At 34.3% G+C, this 10,000-nt stretch overlaps 1 pseudogene; it reads left to right on the forward strand.

Annotated features, from left to right (window-relative positions):
• Nucleotides 1-10,000, forward strand: part of LOC135209410 (neuronal acetylcholine receptor subunit alpha-7-like) — a 68,854-nt pseudogene that overhangs the window by 1,004 nt on the left and 57,850 nt on the right.

Here is a 10,000-nt window from a genome sequence, read left to right on the forward strand (position 1 = left end):
CAAGTGTCATCTAAAACGAGTGTCTCCACAGAATGTACAAAAGAAGTCACTGATGCGTTCGACATTTATTTCTTAAGTTTAGGATAAAAATCAGAATACTTCGAAAGCATGAGCAGTTTCATATACTATATATATATATATATTTTATATATATATATATATATATATATATATATATATATATAATATATAATATATATATATATATATTATATAGATATATATATATACTATATAATATATATATATATATATATATATATTATATAATAATGTTCTCGCGAGCTTCCTTGGTCCCACTTTTCTCATTCCTCTCAAAAACTTGTAAAAATGCTCCTTTCCCTCGGTTATGAGTTCCTCGTTGGACGAGTGGTTTACGCTCTCGCCTACCGATTCCGTAGTCGCGAGTTCGATTCCCCGCTCAGCCAAAGTGGAATCGGAGAAATTAATTTCTCGTGATTAGAAATTCATTTCTCGATCCCACAATAAACTGTAGGTCCACGTTGCTAGGCAACCAGTTGGGTTCCTAGCCAACGTAAAAAAATCATCTAATCCTTCGGGCTCAGCCACTAGGAGAGCTGTTAATCAGCTAATTGGTCTGGTAAAACTAGATATTACCTGTTTCTACATGCAATAGCTATTGTCCTCCATTCATCGCCTTATAACCGGACCGCCTCAAAAGTAATAGATATATACCTTCCATTTTGCTAACCCTTTTACAGTGACCCACTTAAATGCCACAAGGCAGAGATTTGTCGGAGGACAGTATTTAGAGAATACACATTTTCTATTTACTTTGTTTCAGATTGTCTTATCAAAGAAGACTTGCATTAAGAGTAAGGGGTGGTTAACTTAAATATGAATTGTGGTTAGTGGATAATTCAAGTTCAAGAGACGCAATCTTATTCAGGGCTCTCCTGTTGCTATAATGAATGACTAGTAATGCCTGATAATTTCCACTAAGGAACAATAATTACAATATCAATAATCTGACAAAAAAAATTGCCACAGTAAATATATTTTTGTAACTACTATGTATACAATGCATGGCAACAACGAAAAGGGGATTATTGACACGTGTAACGCGAGTACATTTATATTTCCCGCCATCTCGTCCATGAAACGTAGTATTAGTTGATTACTTCAGCGAAGTATTCCTCCGAATTTTAATCAAGGTAGACGGCGCCATATCCAGCAGCAGCGCCGTACAATCCTCTCCATTGTCTATTGACTCGTTTTTTTACTAATACCAATTTCAGCGCAGACTCGCAATAACAGCTCGGCCACCATCAACACCAACGTTATCGTCAGTTCGTCGGGATCGTGGACATGGCTCTCACACGGCATATACAGATTCGTCGTGCGATATGAATGTCGAGCACTTCCCGTTTGATATCCAATTCTGCAAGCTGCAAGTGGGCTTCGTGGACGTACGATGGTCACCAGGTAAGGGCGCTATCTGAGTGAGAGAGAGAGAGAGAGAGAGAGAGAGAGAGAGAGAGAAGGGGGGGAAGGGGGGGGGAAACTGACAAAAATATGGACAGGATCCACACGTAGATTTCGACATATAACCTTTTCAATAAAACTAACGATTGGCAACCATCGTTAACTCCAACATGAAAGGGTGGGTCTCTTGATAGTTTTTTTTTTTTTATTTAATAGAAACTCTGCCATCTAGCTTACACTCTTTAGTCTTGCTGTCCAACCTCTTTAACTATTTTCTTAAACAGAACTTTGCCATTCTAGCTTCCTTTCTTTTAATCTTGCTGTCCAACCTCTTTATTTTTTTAAACAGAACTCTGCCATTCTAGCCCCCCTTCTTCGATCTTGCTGTCAAACCTCTTTAAACTATTTTTCTTTAAAAGAACTCTGCCATTGTAGCTTCCTTTCCTCAATCTCGCTGTCTAACCTCTTTGACTATTTTTTTAAACAGAACTCTGCCATTCTAGCTTCCTTTCTTCAATCTTGCTGTCCAAACCCTCTTTGACTATTTTTTTTAAAAACAGAACTCTACCATTCTAGCTTCCTTTCTTCAATCTTGCTGTCCAACCTCTTTAACTAGTTACTTCTTGGCGAAACCCATTTTCCTTCCAGTTTCATCTTATACCCTTCCATTTCTCTTTAATTTCTAGTTCTGTTTCTTGGTTGTTCTCCAAACTCCTCTTTTCGGCTGTATAAAGCCCTGAATGGTAGAAGTGACCCCAAGTGATTGTTTTGACAGATGAATTTAAAAAACCAAACCTGCACTAAATAAAGGTTTACTGAGTTAACCAACAATTACAGCGAATCAGTTACCTTCAGTATTTCAGTCTTCTTGATGTACGACATCATCACCTACAAAAGTCGGCTTTCTGTTCTACTTCTGTAGCTCCTAATTCACTTCTTGACCCAAATCTTGATACCCGACTCCCCAAATATCCTTCATCCTGCTCTCCTGAGTCGTCACGCCCTGGGGATGCAATACTTTGAAACTCTCATCCCAGCATTGCCAATGCAGGCTGACAGACCCTTCTTAGAATTTCAATCACAAGTCTTTTCCTCTCAATTCTTTTGCCTCAGAATTGGTTGTATTTTCATTTTGTTTTCTTGATAGGAAATGAAGAACAAAAATAAATTTGAAGACAAATCAATTTAATAAATTTTTTCCACATATAGTCACAGCAAACAAATTTCAGTCCCTATTCTAATTTCAGTTTCATGCAAGTTTAAGTCCCAGTTTAATATTTCAGTTTCAATGCAAGTTTAAGTCCCTTTTTCTATTTCAGTTTGCACTGCCATTTTTCAGTCCCTATTCTATTTCAGATTTCAATGCAGTTTAAGTCCCTCTTCTTATTTCAGTTCAGTTTCATGCAAGTTTAAGTCCCTAACTTCTATTTCAGTTTCAATGCAAGTTTAAGTCCCTATTCTATTTCAGTTTCAATGCAAGTTTAAGTCCCTCTTCTATTTCAGTTTCAATGCAAGTTTAAGTCCCTTTTCTATTTCAGTTTCAATGCAAGTTTAAGTTCCTCTCTTCTATTTCAGTTTCATTGCAAGTTTTAAGTCCCTCTCTATTTCAGTTTCAATGAAACAATGTTAAGTCCCTCTTCTATTTCAGTTTCAATACAAGTTTAAGTCCCTTGTTTTCTATTTCAGTTTCAATTGCAAATTGCAGTAACCTATTCTATTTCAGTTTCAATGCAAGTTTAAGTCCCTGTTCTATTTAAGGTTTCAGTGCAAGTTTAAGTCCCTTTTCTATTTCAGTTTCAATGCAAATTTAAGTCCAACCCAATTATATTTCGGTTTTGCATGCAAGTTTAAGTCCCTATTAACTATTTCGGTTTCAATGCAAGTTTAAGTCCCTATTTTCTATTTCGGTTTCAATGCAAGTTTAAGTCCCTATTCTATTTCGGTTTCAATGCAAGTTTCAAGTTTAACCCTTTTCTAGGATTTCAGTTTCAATGCAAAAATTTCAGGGCCCTTCCCTTTTCTATATCAGTTTCAATGCAACAAATTTAAGTCCCTATTTCTATTTCGGTTTCAATGCAACTTTAAGTCCCTATTCTATTTCGGTTTCAATGCAAGTTTAAGTCCCTATTCTATTTCGGTTTCAATGCAAGTTTAAGTCCCTATTCTATTTCGGTTTCAATGCAAGTTTAAGTCCCTTTTCTATTTCAGTTTCAATGCAAATTTCAGTCCCGTTCTAGGTTTCAGTCTTCAACGCAAATTTAAGTCCCTATTCTATTTGGTTTCAATGCAAGTTTAAGTCCCTATTCTATTTCGGTTTTGGTTCAATGCAAGTTTAAGTCACCCTTTCTATTTCAGTTTTCAATGCAAATTTCATTCGTCCCCAATCTATTTCAGTTCAATGCAAATTTAAGTTTTCCCTTTATTTCTGCAAATTTCAAGGTTTCCCAATGGCATTTCTTGCCCTTTTTTTTTTTTTGTTCTATTTCAGGTTTCAAGGCAATAAGCATTTTCTATTTCGGTTTCAATGCAAGTTTAGTCTCATTTCATTTCGTTTCAAGGCAAGTTTAAAGTTTCCCTAAATTCTAATTTCGGTTTCCCAATGCAGTTAAGCTATTTTATTTCGGATTCAATGCAAGTTTAAGTTCCCTTTTCATTTCAGTTCATGATTTCCAGTTTCCCTTTCTTTATCCCAGTTTCAATGCAAATTTAAGTCCCTATTATATTTCTGGTTTCAATGCAACGTTTAAGTCCCTATTCTATTTCGGGTTTCAATGCAAGTTTAAGTTTCTCCTTTGTTTCTATTTCAGTTTCAATGCAAATTTCAGTCCCCTTTCTATTTCGGTTTTCTATTTGCAAGTTTAGTCCCTATTCTATTTCGGTTTCAATGCAAAAGTTTAACGTCCACCCTATTCTATTTGCGGTTTTCAATGCAAGTTTAAGTCCCTATTCTATTTCGTTTCAATGCAAATTTTAAGTCCCTATTCTTTAATTCGTTTCAATGGCAAGTTTAGTCCCTTTTCTATTTCGTTTCAATGCAAATTTCAGTTCCCTTTTCTATTTCAAGTTTCAATGCCAGTAAGTCCCATATTCTATTTCGGTTTCCAATTTTCAAATGCAAGTGTTTAAGTTTCCCTCTAATTTTCAGTTCCCACTGCCATTTCAAGGTCCCTTTTCTATTTCAGTTTCAATTGCAAAATTTAAGTCCCTATTCGATTTCGGTTCAATGCAAGTTTGTTTAAGTATCCCTATTTCGGTTCATTGCAAAGTTTAAGGTCCCTTTTTCTATTTCAGTGCAATGCAAATTTCAAGTCCCTATTCTATTTGGGTCAATTTGCAAGTTTAGTTCCTATTCTAATGCAAATTTAAGTCCCTTTTCTAATTTCAAGGTTTCTTGCAAAGTTTAAGTCCCTTTTCTATTTCAGTTTTTCAATGCAAATTTCAGTCCCATTTTCTATTTCAAGTTTCAATGCAAATTAAGTCTATTTCTAATTTCGGTTTCATGTTTCAAGTTTAAGTCCCTATTCTATTTCAGGTTTCAATGCAAAGTTTAAGTCCCTTTTCTATTCAGTTTCAATGCAATTTCAAGTCCCTATTCTATTTCGCGGTTCAATGCAAGTTTAAGTCCTTGTCTATTTTCAGTTTTCAATGCAAAGTTTAAGTCCCTTTCTATTTCAGTTTCAATGCAAATTTCAAGTCCCTATTTCTTTAGTTTCGCTTTTCTAATCAGTTTCACTTTGCAAATTTAAGTTCCCTATTGAACATTTCGGTTGCAATGCAAGTTTAAGTCCCTTTTCTATTTTCAGTTTAACAATGCAAATTTCAGTCCTATTCTATTTCGTTTCAATGCAAGTTTAAGTCCCTTTTCTATTTCAGTTTCAATGCAAATTTAAGTCCCTATTTCTATTTCCAGGTTTCAATGCAAGATTAAGTCCCTTTTCTATTTCAGTTTCATCGTTTTCAATTTAGTCAAATAGTCCTATATTTCGGTTTCAATGCAAGTTTTAGTAACCCTATTCTATTTTCGGTTTCAATGCAAGGTTTAGTCCCTTTATATTCAAGTGTCCCACTATTTTGGCAAATTTCAGTTTCCCTTTCTAAATCCCAGTTTCAATTTGAAAATTTAAGTCCCTATTTCTATTTCAAGTTTCAATGCAAAGTTTAAGTACCCCTATGCTATTTCAGGTTTCAATGCAAGTTTAAGTCCCGGGTTTTTCATTCAGTTTCAACTGCAAATTTCAAGTCCATATTCTATTTCGGTTTCAATGCAAGTTTTTAAGTCCCTTTTCTATTTCAGTTCATTGCAATTTGCTTTAGTCCCTTCTAGGGTTTTCAATTTTCGTTTCTTAATTGCAGTTTAAGTCCCTATTCAGTTCAATTTTGCAATTTAAGTCCATTTAATCTATTTCACGTTTCAATGCAAGATAAGTCACCCTTCTATTTCAGTTTCATCAAGTCAAATTTAAGTCCTATTCTATTTCGGTTTCAATGCAAGTTTAAGTCCCTTTATTTTCTATTTCAGTTCATCAAGCAGTTTAGTCAAACTTTTCTATTTCAGTTTCACTGCAAATTTCAGTTCTTTCTTTAATTTCAAGTTTTCATGCATGTTTAGTCCTATACGTTATTTCAAGGTTTCAATGCAAAGTTTACAGTCCCTTATTCTATTTCAGTTTCAATGCAAGTTTAAGTCCCTTTTCTATTTCAGTTTCAATGCAAATTTCAGTCCCTATTCTAGTATTTACAGTTTCAATGCATTTAAGTCCCTTTCGCCCTATTTCAGTTTCAATTTCAATGCATTTAAGTCCCAAAATTTCTCCTATTCAGTTTCAATGCAAGTTTAAGTTTCTTTTCTTTAATTGCAAGTTTCATTTTGCAAATAGTCTATATTTCGTTCAATGCAAGTGTTTAAGTCCCTTTTCTATTTCAGTTTCAATGCATTTTCAGTCCCCTAAATTTTGTATTCGGTCAATTTGCAAGGTTAAAGTCCCTTTCTAATTTCAGTTCAACTGCTTTTAAATTTCGTCCCTATTCTTCGTCATTTTGCAACGTTTAGTCCCTTTCTATTTCAGTTTCAACAAATTGCAAGTTTCAAGTCCTATTTTCTATTTCGTTTCAATTTGCAAGTGAAACATTTCAGTCCTTTTCTATTTCAGTTTCAATTGCAAGTTTAAAGTCCCTTTTCTATTTCAGTTTCAATGCAAGTTTAAGTACTTTTCTATTTCAGCTCCCATGCAAGTTTAGGCTCCCTTTCTTTAATTTCCGTTCAATTTTGCAAATTTCAAGTAAACACTATTCTATTTCAGTTTCAAATGCAAGTTTTAAGTCCCTTTTCTATTCGGTTTCAATCAAGTTTAAGCAACTTTCAAGTTTTCCCTATTCTTTAGTTTCAAGTTTTCATGCAACGTTTAAGTCCCTTTTCTTTTTCAGTGCAAATGCAAGTTTAAGTTTAACCCTTTTTCTATTTCAGTTCAATGCAAGTTTAAGTCCCCTTTTTTATTTCGGTTCAATGCAAGGTTTTCTTTAAGTCAAATGTTCTATTTCAGTTTCAATGCAAGTTTAAAGTTTTCTTTATTTATTTCAGGTTTCTATGCAAGTTTAATTCCCTCTTTTCTATTTTCAAGTTTCAAAAAAAATTTGCAAGTTTCAGTCCCCTATTTTCTATTTTCAAAGTTTCACTGCCCAAATGTTTCGTCCCTTTTCTATTTCGAGTTTCAATGCAAGTTTAAGTCCCTTTTCTATTTCAGTTTCAATGCAGTTGAGTCAACCCTTTCTTATTTCAGCTTTCAATGCAAGTTTCAAGTCCCTTTTCTATTTCAGTTTCAATGCAAGTTTAAGTCCCTTTTCTATTTCAGTTTCAATGCAAGTTTAAGTCCCTTTTCTATTTCGTTTCCAATGCAAGTTTAAGCCCTTTCTATTTCAGGTGTTTTCAATGCAAGTTTAAGTCCCTCTTCTATTTTCGGTTTCAATGCAAATTTCAGTCCCTATTCTATTCAGTCAATTGCCCAGGTTTCAAGGTTTGCCCTTTTCTATTTCGTTTTCAATGCAAATTTCAGTCCCTTTATTTTCTATTTCAGTTTCAAGCAAGTTTAAGCCCTTTTCTATTTCAGTTTCAATGCAAGTTTAAGTTTCTATATTTCAGGTTTCAATGCAAGTTTAAGTCCCCTTTTCTATTTCAGTTTCAATGCAAGTTTTTAAGTCCCTTTTTCTATTCATTTTCATGCAAGTTTAGTTCCCTTTATTCTTTAATTTTTCAGGTTTCAAAGCAAGTTTAAGTCCCTATTTCTATTTCGTTTTCAAATGCAAGTTTTAAGTCCCTCTTTCTATTTCAGTTTCAAATGCAAGTTTAAGTCCAGTTTCTTATTCAGGTTTCAAATTGCAAATTTCAGTCATTTTAATTTTCTATTTCGGTTCAATGCAAGTTTAAGTCCCTTTTCCCTATTTCAGTTCAATGCAATTTTAAGGTCCCTTTTCTATTTCAGTTTCAATGCAAGTTTAAGTCCCTATTTCTATTTCAAGTTTCAATGCAACGTTTAAGTTCCCTTCTGCTCTATTTCAGGTTTCAATGCAAGTTTAAGTCCTCTATTTCAGTTTCAATGCAAGTTTTAAGTCCCTTTCTATTTCAGTTTCAATTTGCAAGTTTAAGGTCCCATTCTATTTCGGTTTTCAATGCAAGTTTCAGTCCCTCCCTTCTATTTCAGTTTCAATGCAAGTTTAAGTCCATTTTCTAATTTCAGTTTCAATGCAAATTTTCAGTTTTCCCTATTTCTAATTCCGGTTTTCAATTTGGCAAATTTCAGTCCCTTATTCTATTTTCAGTTTTAATGCAAGTTTAAGTTCCCTTTTTATTTCAGTTCAATGCAAAATTTCAGTTTCTTAATGCTTTATTTTCTTTATTTAATGCAGTTTAAGTCCCATAGTTCTATTTCAGTTTCAATGCAAGTTTAAGTTCCCTTTTATTAATTCAAGTTTCATTGAAAATCAAAATCCCTTTTCATTTCAGTTTCAATGCAAAATTTCAGTCCTTTACTATTTCAGTATTAATGCAAATTTCAGTCCCTTATTCTATTTCGATTTCAATGCAAGTTTAAGTCCCTTTTCTATTTCATTTTATGTGGTTTTTTACCAGGCCAGGTATTTGAAGCTCTCGACAGTGTCTGATTCCATATTTCCGTATATGATATTTTCCAGCAGCGTATCTTGCTCTTGCTAGCTGATTTCCAGGCCAAATTGATATGCAGCTACCACCAGCATCTTAGGAGCTTTCATCACCCACATCTAAGTATTTATTATACGTCATTCTGCCGCATATTGGCTTCATCATGGTGGATGCTCTTTCCCTGCTTCGCCATACAAATTAACCGTGATAACACCAAGGGAGATGTCTTGATAATGAAACTATACAAAAAGTAAACATTGCGCCGGAGGACCGACGCGTTGTCAGAGGCACCTATCACAGCTAACTTTGGGCTCAAATAAAATCAAAACTGCAAAGGCTAGAAAGCTTGTAATGATTGTATGTTTGATCATTGGAGAGTGGATAATCAACATACCAATTTGCAGCCCTCTAGCCTCAGTAGCCTTTTAAGATCTGTGGCGGACAAAAAAGGTACGGACGGACAGACAAAGCTGACACAGTTTTCTTTTCAGAAAACTAAAACTAAATATGATGAGAGCAAGACAGAATGATTGATAAAAAGGAGCTCACCAGGCAACAATAAAAAAAAGCCGTCCTGTAAATCAGAAGGCAGAAATTATACACCTGGGTTAGGAAGATGATTTGCTAGTACCATTTCTCGAAGAAGGAAAACAGATATTTGTTAGACTAAATGTGCAATGAGGGAATATGCATAACTATATGTTAGGTAATGATGAAACGTAAATTGGATTAAGATGGAGTGACAGCGACTAGTTGGAGATGTTTGTTTAAAGAAACTTGGTTTGCATGAATTCTGTTGATAGAGTCAAGGCGTAGGAAAAGGTAATAATACAGGTTAGATATGATTTACCAAGCAAATTTTAAAGACCTGAGATCAGCTGCAGTTATTAAAAGGTTACCGAAATGCATCTGACTGCGTATCAAGAATGGTATTGCAAGTTTGGAATCTGTATGAAACTCGAGACATGTAAAATTTTGGCAATATGTTTCTACGTTGCTATTATAAAAAAAATGGCCATTTTTTTATTTATGACCCGTCTCATACACCATCAGAATATTTACATTACTTGCATAGTCATATTACCTGCCAGTAATTCAGTGCCCTCCATTTCATCATCACCAAATTCGGGGCTAAATTTTACGTAACGCTTTCAATAACATAGATGAGAAGACTGATTTGTTTGCATTATTATTGCAGCCAGAACAAACGTACAAATGCGGAAATATTGATCTTTGCCTGTTTTGCACTAAACTTGAGCCTAATATTACTCTATGTATTCTGCAATCCGAAACAGGCTACAATCACTTTCCATCGACAAAGTAAATTCTATCGATGGAACCAATAATTCATTTAATCTATCAACAAAAGCGTTTACATTGTCGCTTCTATCCAGAATATGC

The sequence above is a fragment of the Macrobrachium nipponense genome, chromosome 37, assembly GCF_015104395.2.
Source record: "Macrobrachium nipponense isolate FS-2020 chromosome 37, ASM1510439v2, whole genome shotgun sequence".
Lineage (NCBI taxonomy): Eukaryota > Metazoa > Arthropoda > Malacostraca > Decapoda > Palaemonidae > Macrobrachium > Macrobrachium nipponense.